The 15,413-nt window shown below is 36.8% G+C and overlaps 1 pseudogene; it reads left to right on the forward strand.

Moving 5' to 3' along the window:
* Nucleotides 1-10,995: 10,995 nt before the first annotated feature.
* LOC141781395 (keratin, type I cytoskeletal 50 kDa-like) lies at nt 10,996-14,186 on the forward strand (annotated as a pseudogene).
* The last annotated feature ends 1,227 nt before the right edge of the window (nt 14,187-15,413 follow it).

Consider the following 15,413-nt stretch of genomic DNA (forward strand, 5'->3'; position numbering starts at 1 on the left):
AGGGACTGAAGGAAATCCCCCAGGGAATCGTCACCTTCATGCGTGTTGGTTTATCTTCTAGGCAGCTGCAAGCTCAGAGTTAAAATCATAAAAGATTGCAAATTAAGTTAAAATCAGTATCAATTTATTCCGCAGATATATTCATCAAAGTTGCACAGAGTTATTACAGAATTCTGGATTCATCAATGTGTCCCTGATACCATGTAATACCGTGTTCAGTTCGCAGTGAATGAACACCGAGCTTTTCTTTACATTTGCCTTTATACACAGCAATAAACATTCGCTGAAGGGAGGGGCAGAGTTTTGATCATTCTTAGTACTTTTCCATAATGTCACTATGACCTTCTTCTATCTGACTCCATCCCGTACACAACGTTATCTACTGTTCACAACATTCTGCCCTCTCCCCCCTATCTGTTTCTTCCCTAAGGCTGTGTCCTTGAGACTGTTCTATCTACACAAAAGTATGTTTATGCCGTCCCACCCTTGTGACTCTGAACGATAAGTCCCTCAGGCGCCACAGTATTCATCTTATAATTCTTAGTCTAAACATCTTCAACCCAATGAACTCGTAACATAATAGTTTAAGCATTGCCATATTATTCTTCATGATATATTTCCAACAGGACCCGGCAGCTGTTTGTACCGGTTGGTCTGGTCCTGCCGGTCCACTCAGAGCCCCTAAGGCCAGACATCCAGTCAGACCACAAACGCCTCACAGCTCTGTCAGAGAGATGTGATAGAGTGATATCTCCTCCTCAAGATGCTATTTTTTATACATTTTATAGCGCTGAAGAGGTTAAACTATGTCGTTTTTCACAAGAAAACAGCAAAGGGAAAAGAAAAGGGAAACGTCTGAAAAACGTATCAATATAATTTGATATTCTTTAGGAGAGGCAAGGCAGCTTTATCTGTAGAGCACATTTCAGCAACAGGGAGATTCAAAGTGCTTTACAGAAACACTAGAGAACATTGAGACAAAATGCAAAAGAACATTAAGACATAATTAAAACAGTTATAAAAACATTAAAACATTAAAACATTAAAGATTAGAAAATAAAAACAAGCTAAAAATAAAAGCTAGGATAGAAACTAACATAGAATATAACACAAAAGAGTAGAAGCTCTAGTTCAGTATCAGATCATTATCTGGTTTAATGAAAGGCAGCCGCAAACAGGAACGTTTCAAGCTTTGTTTTAAAAGAAGTGAGAGTTGGAGCGGTCCTGCAGGGTTCTGGTGGACCTGGTCCTGCAGGGTTCTGGTGGAGCGGTCCTGCAGGGTTCTGGTGGAGCGGTCCTGCAGGGTTCTGGTGGAGCGGTCCTGCAGGGTTCTGGTGGAGCGGTCCTGCAGTGTTCTGGTGGAGCGGTCCTGCAGGGTTCTGGTGGAGCGGTCCTGCAGGGTTCTGGTGGAGCGGTCCTGCAGGGTTCTGGTGGAGCGGTCCTGCAGGGTTCTGGTGGAGCGGTCCTGCAGGGTTCTGGTGGAGCGGTCCTGCAGGGTTCTGGTGGACCTGGTCCTGCAGGGTTCTGGTGGAGCGGTCCTGCAGGGTTCTGGTGGAGCGGTCCTGCAGGGTTCTGGTGGACCTGGTCCTGCAGGGTTCTGGTGGAGCGGTCCTGCTGGTTTCTGGTGGACCTGGTCCTGCAGGGTTCTGGTGGACCTGGTCCTGCAGGGTTCTGGTGGAGCGGTCCTGCAGGGTTCTGGTGGACCTGGTCCTGCAGGGTTCTGGTGGAGCGGTCCTGCAGGGTTCTGGTGGAGCGGTCCTGCAGGGTTCTGGTGGAGCGGTCCTGCAGGGTTCTGGTGGAGCGGTCCTGTAGGGTTCTGGGAGCTTGTTCCAGATGTTTGGTGCATAAAAACTGAATGCTGCTTCTGCATGTTTAGTTGTGACTCTGGGGACACTAAGCAGACCTGATCCAGATGACCTGAGAGGTCTGGATGGTTCAGAACACAGCAGAAGATCAGAACTGTATTTTGGCCCTAGACCATTTAGTGCTTTGTAAACCAGCAGCAGTATTTAGAGATCAAAATTTTGAATATTTAATCATCTCGTGACCCCTTCAGGTTTATGTTGTGACCCCTTAAGGGTCCTGACCCCTATGTTGGTGACCACTGCATTAGAGTATTTCAAAGTGGAAATAAAAGAAAAAGACACTTTTTAGACAAAAAGAAAGAATGAATATTAAAAAGACTTTTAGTATCCTCTCCCACCATAATGTCAGGAGATCAGTGGATCTATAAAAAGTAGTATTTTGTGATTTTCTCAGACTGTCCAGAGTTTGGTGGGTGGCTCCGGTGGGAACGGTTACATAAGGGTTTTGTATATTATATTTTGAATATGTTTGGTAGCCTTGAAGAAGTAAAACTTTAAAGAGACAGAAATACCTGAGCACACATACACAAAATAAACATGAGTGAAGGAGGTGAGATAATCCATCACTCCACTTCCTGTCACAGTTACATCATCGTTGTGAACTGGAACAACAGTTGTTAATGAGATTCATGCTGCTGCTACATAATCCTTATTTCTCTCTTTAACTTGTTAATATGTGTTCATGTTAATAATGTTAACATATTAGTAATAATGTTAATAATGTTAATAATGTTAATATATTAGTAATAATGTTAATAATGTTAATAATGTTAACATATTAGTAATAATGTTAATCATGTTAACATATTAGTAATAATGTTAATAATGTTAATCATGTTAACGTATTAGTAATAATGTTAATAATGTTAATAATGTTAACATATTAGTAATAATGTTAATCATGTTAATATATTAGTAATAATGTTAATAATGTTAATGTTTTAGTAATAATGTTAATAATGTTAATATATTAGTAATAATGTTAGTAATGTTAATATATTAGTAATAATGTTAATCATATTAATATATTAGTAATAATGTTAATGTTTTAGTAATAATGTTAATAATGTTAATATATTAGTAATAATGTTAATGTTTTAGTAATAATGTTAATAATGTTAATGTTTTAGTAATAATGTTAATCATATTAATATATTAGTAATAATGTTAATGTTTTAGTAATAATGTTAATAATGTTAATATATTAGTAATAATGTTAATAATGTTAATATATTAGTAATAATGTTAATCATATTAATATATTAATATATTAGTAATAATGTTAATAATGTTAATATATTAGTAATAATGTTAATAATGTTAGTCATGTTAATATATTAGTAATAATGTTAATAATGTTAATATATTAGTAATAATGTTAATGTTTTAGTAATAATGTTAATGTTAATATATTAGTAATAATGTTAATCATATTAATGTATTAATATATTAGTAATAATGTTAATCATATTAATATATTAGTAATAATGTTAATAATGTTAATATATTAGTAATAATGTTAATATATTAGTAATAATGTTAATAATGTTAATCATGTTAACGTATTAGTAATAATGTTAATAATGTTAATAATGTTAACATATTAGTAATAATGTTAATCATGTTAATATATTAGTAATAATGTTAATAATGTTAATGTTTTAGTAATAATGTTAATAATGTTAATATATTAGTAATAATGTTAGTAATGTTAATATATTAGTAATAATGTTAATCATATTAATATATTAGTAATAATGTTAATGTTTTAGTAATAATGTTAATAATGTTAATATATTAGTAATAATGTTAATATATTAGTAATAATGTTAATAATGTTAATATATTAGTAATAATGTTAATAATGTTAATATATTAGTAATAATGTTAATCATATTAATATATTAATATATTAGTAATAATGTTAATAATGTTAATATATTAGTAATAATGTTAATAATGTTAGTCATGTTAATATATTAGTAATAATGTTAATAATGTTAATATATTAGTAATAATGTTAATGTTTTAGTAATAATGTTAATGTTAATATATTAGTAATAATGTTAATCATATTAATGTATTAATATATTAGTAATAATGTTAATCATATTAATATATTAGTAATAATGTTAATAATGTTAATATATTAGTAATAATGTTAATAATGTTAATATATTAGTAATAATGTTAATATATTAGTAATAATGTTAATCATATTAATATATTAATATATTAGTAATAATGTTAATAATGTTAATATATTAGTAATAATGTTAATAATGTTAGTCATGTTAATATATTAGTAATAATGTTAATAATGTTAATATATTAGTAATAATGTTAATATATTAGTAATAATGTTAATCATATTAATGTATTAATATATTAGTAATAATGTTAATCATATTAATATATTAGTAATAATGTTAATAATGTTAATATATTAGTAATAATGTTAATATATTAGTAATAATGTTAATGTTTTAGTAATAATGTTAATAATGTTAATATATTAGTAATAATGTTAATCATATTAATATATTAATATAATGTTAATAATGTTAATATATTAGTAATAATGTTAATATATTAGTAATAATGTTAATAATGTTAATATATTAGTAATAATGTTAATAATGTTAGTCATGTTAATATATTAGTAATAATATATAGGTTTTGACTAAACAGACTCTGGTCTCTGGGTCATTGTGACGCCATTTCTCACTATTTGAAATAAACCATAGAATGGATTAATGGGGAAAATAATCATTTTTTACTGAATGAACATTTTTACTACAGAACTTTTACTGTAACAGAGTATTTCTACAGTGTAGTATTAGTACTTTTACTGTAACAGAGTATTTCTACAGTGTAGTATTAGTACTTTTACTGTAACAGAGTATTTCTACAGTGTAGTATTAGTACTTTTACTGTAACAGAGTATTTCTACAGTGTGGTATTAGTACTTTCACTGTAACAGAGTATTTCTACAGTGTAGTATTAGTACTTTTACTGTAACAGAGTATTTCTACAGTGTGGTATTAGTACTTTCACTGTAACAGAGTATTTCTACAGTGTGGTATTAGTACTTTCACTGTAACAGAGTATTTCTACAGTGTAGTATTAGTACTTTCACTGTAACAGAGTATTTCTACAGTGTAGTATTAGTACTTTCACTGTAACAGAGTATTTCTACAGTGTGGTATTAGTACTTTCACTGTAACAGAGTATTTCTACAGTGTGGTATTAGTACTTTCACTGTAACAGAGTATTTCTACAGTGTGGTATTAGTACTTTCACTGTAACAGAGTATTTCTACAGTGTGGTATTAGTACTTTCACTGTAACAGAGTATTTCTACAGTGTGGTATTAGTACTTTCACTGTAACAGAGTATTTCTACAGTGTGGTATTAGTACTTTTACTGTAACAGAGTATTTCTACAGTGTGGTATTAGTACTTTTACTGTAACAGAGTATTTCTACAGTGTGGTATTAGTACTTTTACTGTAACAGAGTATTTCTACAGTGTGGTATTAGTACTTTTACTGTAACAGAGTATTTCTACAGTGTGGTATTAGTACTTTTACTGTAACAGAGTATTTCTACAGTGTGGTATTAGTACTTTTACTGTAACAGAGTATTTCTACAGTGTGGTATTAGTACTTTCACTGTAACAGAGTATTTCTACAGTGTGGTATTAGAACTTTTACTGTAACAGAGTATTTCTACAGTGTAGTATTAGTACTTTTACTGTAACAGAGTATTTCTACAGTGTGGTATTAGTACTTTTACTGTAACAGAGTATTTCTACAGTGTAGTATTAGTACTTTTACTGTAACAGAGTATTTCTACAGTGTAGTATTAGAACTTTTACTGTAACAGAGTATTTCTACAGTGTGGTATTAGTACTTTCACTGTAACAGAGTATTTCTACAGTGTGGTATTAGTACTTTTACTGTAACAGAGTATTTCTACAGTGTAGTATTAGAACTTTTACTGTAACAGAGTATTTCTACAGTGTGGTATTAGTACTTTTACTGTAACAGAGTATTTCTACAGTGTAGTATTAGAACTTTTACTGTAACAGAGTATTTCTACAGTGTAGTATTAGAACTTTTACTGTAACAGAGTATTTCTACAGTGTAGTATTAGAACTTTTACTGTAACAGAGTATTTCTACAGTGTGGTATTAGTACTTTTACTGTAACAGAGTATTTCTACAGTGTGGTATTAGAACTTTTACTGTAACAGAGTATTTCTACAGTGTGGTATTAGTACTTTCACTGTAACAGAGTATTTCTACAGTGTGGTATTAGTACTTTCACTGTAACAGAGTATTTCTACAGTGTGGTATTAGTACTTTCACTGTAACAGAGTATTTCTACAGTGTGGTATTAGTACTTTCACTGTAACAGAGTATTTCTACAGTGTGGTATTAGTACTTTTACTGTAACAGAGTATTTCTACAGTGTGGTATTAGTACTTTTACTGTAACAGAGTATTTCTACAGTGTGGTATTAGTACTTTTACTGTAACAGAGTATTTCTACAGTGTGGTATTAGTACTTTTACTGTAACAGAGTATTTCTACAGTGTAGTATTAGTACTTTCACTGTAACAGAGTATTTCTACAGTGTGGTATTAGAACTTTTACTGTAACAGAGTATTTCTACAGTGTAGTATTAGTACTTTTACTGTAACAGAGTATTTCTACAGTGTGGTATTAGTACTTTTACTGTAACAGAGTATTTCTACAGTGTAGTATTAGTACTTTCACTGTAACAGAGTATTTCTACAGTGTAGTATTAGTACTTTTACTGTAACAGAGTATTTCTACAGTGTAGTATTAGTACTTTCACTGTAACAGAGTATTTCTACAGTGTGGTATTAGAACTTTTACTGTAACAGAGTATTTCTACAGTGTGGTATTAGTACTTTCACTGTAACAGAGTATTTCTACAGTGTGGTATTAGTACTTTTACTGTAACAGAGTATTTCTACAGTGTGGTATTAGTACTTTTACTGTAACAGAGTATTTCTACAGTGTGGTATTAGAACTTTTACTGTAACAGAGTATTTCTACAGTGTGGTATTAGTACTTTTACTGTAACAGAGTATTTCTACAGTGTAGTATTAGAACTTTTACTGTAACAGAGTATTTCTACAGTGTAGTATTAGAACTTTTACTGTAACAGAGTATTTCTACAGTGTAGTATTAGAACTTTTACTGTAACAGAGTATTTCTACAGTGTGGTATTAGTACTTTTACTGTAACAGAGTATTTCTACAGTGTAGTATTAGAACTTTTACTGTAACAGAGTATTTCTACAGTGTAGTATTAGTACTTTTACTGTAACAGAGTATTTCTACAGTGTAGTATTAGTACTTTCACTGTAACAGAGTATTTCTACAGTGTGGTATTAGTACTTTAACAGAGTATTTCTACAGTGTGGTTGTCATAGCCCGGCTCCTAGGCCATGACAAATACGGGAAAGGACGCAGTGATTGATTGTAAATTAAATATATTTATGACAAATAAATTAAGGATATACAGAAATAACTACAAATGTGGAGTGTGTCAGTCAGTAACATCAGTAATGTAGATGTGGATGTGTGAGCATGATGAAGTGTGATGTGTTGTGAGTGGAAACTAAAGAAAAGCCAAACAAAGGCAGCCCGGCAGGTTCTGACAGGGATGAGTCCAGGTGAAGGAAAAGAGGGCAGAGCAGCACTTGATTGGGGCTTTTATACTCAGGACGCGCCAGCATCAGGTGCTCTGCATCAGGCATCCTCTCCCGTGATACCTTCAAGGACACAGGGAAAGAATGAATGGCCAAATCCACACTGGCATCTCAGTAGTGAGGCAGGGGCCGTCACAGTGGTATTAGTACTTTCACTGTAACAGAGTATTTCTACAGTGTAGTATTAGTACTTTCACTGTAACAGAGTATTTCTACAGTGTGGTATTAGTACTTTCACTGTAACAGAGTATTTCTACAGTGTGGTATTAGTACTTTCACTGTAACAGAGTATTTCTACAGTGTGGTATTAGTACTTTCACTGTAACAGAGTATTTCTACAGTGTGGTATTAGTACTTTCACTGTAACAGAGTATTTCTACAGTGTGGTATTAGTACTTTTACTGTAACAGAGTATTTCTACAGTGTGGTATTAGTACTTTCACTGTAACAGAGTATTTCTACAGTGTGGTATTAGTACTTTTACTGTAACAGAGTATTTCTACAGTGTGGTATTAGTACTTTCACTGTAACAGAGTATTTCTACAGTGTGGTATTAGTACTTTTACTGTAACAGAGTATTTCTACAGTGTGGTATTAGTACTTTTACTGTAACAGAGTATTTCTACAGTGTGGTATTAGTACTTTTACTGTAACAGAGTATTTCTACAGTGTGGTATTAGTACTTTTACTGTAACAGAGTATTTCTACAGTGTGGTATTAGTACTTTTACTGTAACAGAGTATTTCTACAGTGTGGTATTAGTACTTTCACTGTAACAGAGTATTTCTACAGTGTGGTATTAGAACTTTTACTGTAACAGAGTATTTCTACAGTGTAGTATTAGTACTTTTACTGTAACAGAGTATTTCTACAGTGTGGTATTAGTACTTTCACTGTAACAGAGTATTTCTACAGTGTGGTATTAGAACTTTTACTGTAACAGAGTATTTCTACAGTGTGGTATTAGTACTTTCACTGTAACAGAGTATTTCTACAGTGTGGTATTAGAACTTTTACTGTAACAGAGTATTTCTACAGTGTAGTATTAGTACTTTTACTGTAACAGAGTATTTCTACAGTGTGGTATTAGTACTTTTACTGTAACAGAGTATTTCTACAGTGTAGTATTAGTACTTTCACTGTAACAGAGTATTTCTACAGTGTAGTATTAGTACTTTTACTGTAACAGAGTATTTCTACAGTGTAGTATTAGTACTTTCACTGTAACAGAGTATTTCTACAGTGTGGTATTAGAACTTTTACTGTAACAGAGTATTTCTACAGTGTGGTATTAGTACTTTCACTGTAACAGAGTATTTCTACAGTGTGGTATTAGTACTTTCACTGTAACAGAGTATTTCTACAGTGTGGTATTAGTACTTTCACTGTAACAGAGTATTTCTACAGTGTGGTATTAGTACTTTTACTGTAACAGAGTATTTCTACAGTGTGGTATTAGTACTTTTACTGTAACAGAGTATTTCTACAGTGTGGTATTAGTACTTTCACTGTAACAGAGTATTTCTACAGTGTGGTATTAGTACTTTCACTGTAACAGAGTATTTCTACAGTGTGGTATTAGTACTTTCACTGTAACAGAGTATTTCTACAGTGTGGTATTAGTACTTTTACTGTAACAGAGTATTTCTACAGTGTGGTATTAGAACTTTTACTGTAACAGAGTATTTCTACAGTGTGGTATTAGTACTTTTACTGTAACAGAGTATTTCTACAGTGTGGTATTAGTACTTTTACTGTAACAGAGTATTTCTACAGTGTGGTATTAGTACTTTTACTGTAACAGAGTATTTCTACAGTGTGGTATTAGTACTTTCACTGTAACAGAGTATTTCTACAGTGTAGTATTAGAACTTTTACTGTAACAGAGTATTTCTACAGTGTGGTATTAGAACTTTTACTGTAACAGAGTATTTCTACAGTGTAGTATTAGTACTTTTACTGTAACAGAGTATTTCTACAGTGTGGTATTAGTACTTTTACTGTAACAGAGTATTTCTACAGTGTGGTATTAGAACTTTTACTGTAACAGAGTATTTCTACAGTGTGGTATTAGAACTTTTACTGCAGTTAAGGATCTGAAGACTTGCTGCAGCTCTGATAAAAGGTCAGTAAATCAACATATGGACACTATTGATATGTTGATTGGTAAAGAGATAAGCTGACGATGTACCTACACCACCCTCAGCGGGGCAGCAGGTCTCTGCTCGGCCAGATGAACCTGTCAGGGACCCCGGCGCCAACATGTGCTGCTCAGCTTCTATTTCATTAAACTCAACTTTAACCCCAAATATATCTGAAAGATCACAAAATAATGACATCATCTAAAATGACTTTTCTCTCATTTTCTTTTGAAATACAGAATAAAGGAAGTTATTGTTATGATGTTATTAGAGGAGAAAACAGTAACGTTTGGTTGGTGGCTGCTCAAAGGTTTCTCAGGGGGTTTTCTCAAGTCTCGTTGCCTTGAAGAAAATGTTAATAATCGTATAATATTATTATTATTTTCAATAATTTTATAATATAATTATATTGTCAAATCACAAAGAGACAAATGTAGTTTCAGTAACTCCATTTATTGTGTAACAGAAACATTACTGGCATGTTGTAAAGTGATTTATTACCTGCTGTCAGTGAGAGCAGGGGAACACCTGATGGATGGAGGAGCAGGAATGGAGCCTCACCTGACGGGCCTGTTCCTGGACGGGCTCCTGTCCTCCCTGGGCCGCCCGATGGACGGACCCGTCTGTCCACACAGAACCCAGAGGACCAGACATCCGGTCGGACCTCAAACGCCTCACAGGTCAGACTGTGCTCACACTCTGTTCCTACCTGTATCTACAGACAGTAATGCACGTTATAGAGTAAACATCCCATTTCAGCTCACCAAATATATATATATAACTATATATATGTATATATATAGTTATATATATATGCTTTCATATATACTGCCCCAATATAAGTGAGATTATTTTAGTTCAAATGAAAGTCTAATCTTTCAATAACTCATTTATACCAATTTCTAATGTTTTTATTGTCCAAGGAAAATTTTCATTTAAATAAATATCTGTTGAGTCACTATCTATAGCCTATAGCCTATCTATAGCCTATAGCCTATCTATAGCCTATTTATAGCCTATCTATAGCCTATCTATAGCCTATCTATAGCCTATTTATAGCATATCTATAGCCTATTTATAGCCTATCTATAGCCTATCTATAGCCTATCTACAGCCTATAGCCCACACTAAGAGCCTCTCAATCTGGGCCGTGACGGCTTCCAATCACAGTTAGTCATCTCTAATGTCTGTGAGATCTGGATTCAGCCAACAACACAGCAAGAGGACATTTAAAATGTGGAGCATTAGCCTCCAGTCTTTCCTTTGGTTAGCCTCCAGCTAACAGCGTGACCTCATCATGACAAGAGGCTGTAAGAGGGTCTATAAACAGCGATAAATCAACGTAGGGAGGAGGTCGGGTAGATGGGTGGGTCAAACAAACACAGGACTTTCACCCAGGAGACCTCTGGTCTTCTTCTGTGTGAAACCAAGTCAACGTTGACCTGTTTGCCACGCAGCTTCCATACGTAAAACTAAGGTTGGTAATCATCTTCAAAAACACAATGTCGTTGTGGAAGCACATAGCGCCCTCCCTCCAGTTCCTACTCAGGTAAACACGACAGCATTAGCTGCGAGCTGCCATCGCCATGTTGAGAGCCATGTAGAGGCATTCCCTCAATCACAGATTTGCTCTGAATTCGAAGAGAACCGTTAAGTTACGTCACTTCCGTACTTATTTTAACCCAAACCACGATCTTCTCCTAAACCTAACCGGTAGTTTCGTTGCCTAAACACTGCAGGGGCTTGTGCAGGCGCACTGATCGTCCTGTTGCTGGACATTCGTAGGAAAACACACAAAAAATAACTTTTCATAAAATATCATAGGAACTGTTGAGGATATGTTGCCCAGGTCTGTCCTCAGAGAGACATTAAAGAAAGGAGTCTCAGAATGTGACTGAAGTGCCCCGGAGCCGTGGAAGACTTTCTGTCAGCTAGAAACTCACCCAACCTGCTGGACTTCACCTGCTCAGCTCAGACCGGTTTGCTCTCCTGGCCTCGGGGCTGCATCGCGTCCCACCTGGCATGTTTGGCATGCCGAACTGCCCTGCCACCACCACACCCCCCAGCCTCATTTTGAGGTATAAAAGGAGCCGCCGTCCCAGCAGCTCTTCACTCTCCGCTCAGAGCCGCCGACCAGCCGACCCTCAGCCATGACCTCCTTCTCCAGCCGCAGCAGCTACATGTCCTCCCCCATGAGGAGCTCCACCATGATGGCCCCCTCCTTGTACTCCTCTTCCCGCCGGGTCAGCGGCATGGGGGCCGGCAGCGTATACGGAGGAGCCGGAGGGTCTGGAGTCCGTGTCTCCCAGGCCTCCTTCGTCTCCTCCGGTGCTGGCGGTGCTGGCGGTGGCTTCAACCTGGCCGCCGCCGCCGCCGACATGTCCATCAGCGAGAAGGCCACCATGCAGAACCTTAACGACCGCCTGGCCACCTACCTGAACAAGGTGCACAGCCTGGAGAAGGCCAACGCCGAGCTGGAACTGAAGATCAGACTGTTCCTGGACAACAAGACCAGACCTGCGGCCCACGACTTCACCGCATTCAATGTCACCATCAAAGACCTGCAGGACCAGGTGAGTCCAGAAACACAGAACATCTGTAGATTGAGCAGAAAACAGCAGATCATTATTTTTGGTTTCTTTTTGGGGTTTGAAGTTATTATAACTTTTTAAACCTTTCAGATCAACTTTGCTGCTCGTGGAAACGCCGCCCTCGTCCTCGCCATCGACAACGCCCAGCTGGCCAGCGACGACTTCAAAGTCAAGTGAGTGAGACTTTATTTCCTTCAGCATCGAATCATCGAGACCACAACGTGAAATAATCTGATTCAATCTGTGTTTTTGTGAGCAAGGTTCTTCCCAATCATTTCAACTCTGGTGTTTTTTCAGGTATGAGAACGAGCTGGCCATGCGTCAGTCGGTGGAGGCCGACATCGCCGGCCTGAAGAGGGTCCTGGAAGAGCTGACCCTGAGCCGGTCCGACCTGGAGATGCAGCTGACCGGTCTGAAAGACGAGCTGTACCAGCTGAAGAAGAACCACGAGGAGGTGAGACCACTGAAACCAGACTGAAAAAGAAATCAAAAGATAACCAGACAAAAGTTTAACCTCCGTCTTCCTGCAGGACCTGCTGGCTATGAGGGCCCAGATGGGAGGTCAGGTGAACGTGGAGGTGGACGCCGCACCTCAGGAAGACCTGTCCAGCGTCATGGCCGGAATCAGAGAACACTACGAGACCGTCTCCAACAAGAACCGCAGAGACCTGGATGTCTGGTTCCAGGCCAAGGTGAGACCACAAAGTCCTGTTTCCTGCTCTGAATGTGGTCACTGCTGCCCCCCTACTGTCCAAAACCTGCTCCAGCTCAAGTTACACCACAACCACTAATCACTTTTTAGTTTCCAACTGTTACACTGTCTGATATCCTGATATTTGATCAATAACATTATTGATACTTGTCCTTCACAGTCGGCCGAGCTGAACAAAGAGGTGGCTGTGAGCACTGAGACCCTGCAGACGTCCAGGTCTGAGATTTCAGTGGCCAGAAGTTCTCTTCAGACTCTGGAGATCAAACTGCAGGCTGAGCTCAGCAAGGTGACAAAACACTAAGTCTATCAACTTCATCGTCTTCATCACGTTATTGACGACTGAATTCTGATATTTTAGCCCTTAAAGTTACTCGTTCTTGTGTTAATCAATGACGCACATTTCTGACAGGAAAAGAGAGAAAACTGAAGAAACGTTGGAGCTGATAGAAATCAAATGCTTGCATGACTTATTTACTGTTGGTACAGCTGACCTGACCGTCCTCCCTCTTCCTCCTGAGCAGAAAGGAGCTGTGGAGGCGACTCTGGCTGAGACCAGGAGCCGCTACGCTAACATGCTAGCAGGTTACCAGAGGCAGGTGGAGGCTCTGGAGGAGCAGCTGACCCAGCTGAGGGCCAACCTGGAGAACCAGAAGGTCATGTACGCCGAACTGCTGGACATCAAGACCAGACTGGAGATGGAGATCGCCGAGTACAGGAGGCTGCTGGACGGAGAGATGTGAGTGGAGGGAAACGTTCAATGAGCTCAGTGTGTTTTCAATGAGCTCAGTGTGTTTTCACTGACGTTAACTCTTTCACACATTCTATTTTTGCATTTATTGTTGTTAAAGTATAAATTTCCCATGAGATCAAATACAAAATACTATTTAATATGTCATGATGTAAATGTAGTTTTATCTATTTTTTAGAATGTTGTTTTTATCTTTATACCAATAAAAATATCTTTCCCGTCCTGCAGCATCTCCAACACCACCAAGGTCACCACCATCGTGAGGGAAGTGGATGAATCTGGAAACGTGATCAGCAGCAGCAGCAGCAGTTAGACCAGAATGAACCTGAATCAGATGCTGTAAACTGTAACCTGAGTCTGTCTGAGGTTCTTCAATAAACATGAAATCGGACATTGTTTCTGTTGTTCTTGTGTTATTATTTTACACTGACAGATCAGTTGCTGGCTGGTACACCCCTCTGCTGCTTGTCGTTGTTGTTGATGTTGTTTACAGCTACCTGAGGAAATGTTTTTTTGCCGGTGAAGATCAATAACTGATCGAAATGTTACACAGCAATGAAAAATATTGTGTGAGCAAAGAAAGTAGATAAAAATATTTTAATGTTTCCACATCAGTCATATGGGATGATTCCACTCCACGTCAGGGTGCCGCATCACCCTGTTGGGGTTTATTTCACAACAATGACCAGCATGCTGTACATTATCCCTTACTTATCACAGATTATATTCAATCAGTAAAATGTATTTCACTTTGATTTGGTCAAAAACTAAATTGATTTCTATGTCTCCTTCGTTATGGCAGTGCCAGAGCTAAATGTACTTCTTTAGTTTATGTTTAAATAATAAACATAATTTATAATAAATTATTAATATTAATTTGATTGATATTATTTAATTGTATTTAATATTCTCTAATAAGTAGACAAGCTCACATTATTGGTGCCCCGTGTGAGGCACAATATTCATTTCACCATAATTTTGGTTAAATCCAAAAAGTCTGATTCCACTTCTAAACAAACCAAGTGTTTACATTCTACACCACTAGTCTTCCACAGGAGTAGAAGTCCAGCTGTTCTTATAAACAAGTGCACTGTGGAAAGAATTGTAATTTGAGAGGTTTTAACACTTTAAACCCTCATAGTGTTACTTTAAGAACTTGCTATTGCTGTTAATTCAAGTTAACCTACTCCATAGAACTTATAGGAATTTGGTTCAGCATATGAATACGAGGTATTCAATGCAATTTAGTCGTTGTATTGTTGTTCCCATACAGCCCAATGCTGCTCAGGCTGCTTGGCAAGCCCAGCCATCTGCGGAGATAGCTGCTCACCTTGCACTCAAAGCTTTCCACTACGGTCATGAGGACTTCATAAATGAGCAGGGGCCAAAGGATTCTTGGGAGGAACCCCTGTCGGTAGAACCAGGCTTTGAATCTTCCGGGGAGCCCAGACTTGTCTACCGTTCTCAACCAGCCCTCCAGGTCGGCAGTCCTTCAGGCTGCAGCTGAAGACCCTCCCGAGACTCTTCACTAGTTTTTGCACTTGGGCCTGGTTCAGAGCTAGACCTAACCCTCCTCACCACTTCCTCCATTTTACTCAGGCAGGGCTCCTTCA

Source organism: Sebastes fasciatus, chromosome 13 (assembly GCF_043250625.1).
Source record: "Sebastes fasciatus isolate fSebFas1 chromosome 13, fSebFas1.pri, whole genome shotgun sequence".
Lineage (NCBI taxonomy): Eukaryota > Metazoa > Chordata > Actinopteri > Perciformes > Sebastidae > Sebastes > Sebastes fasciatus.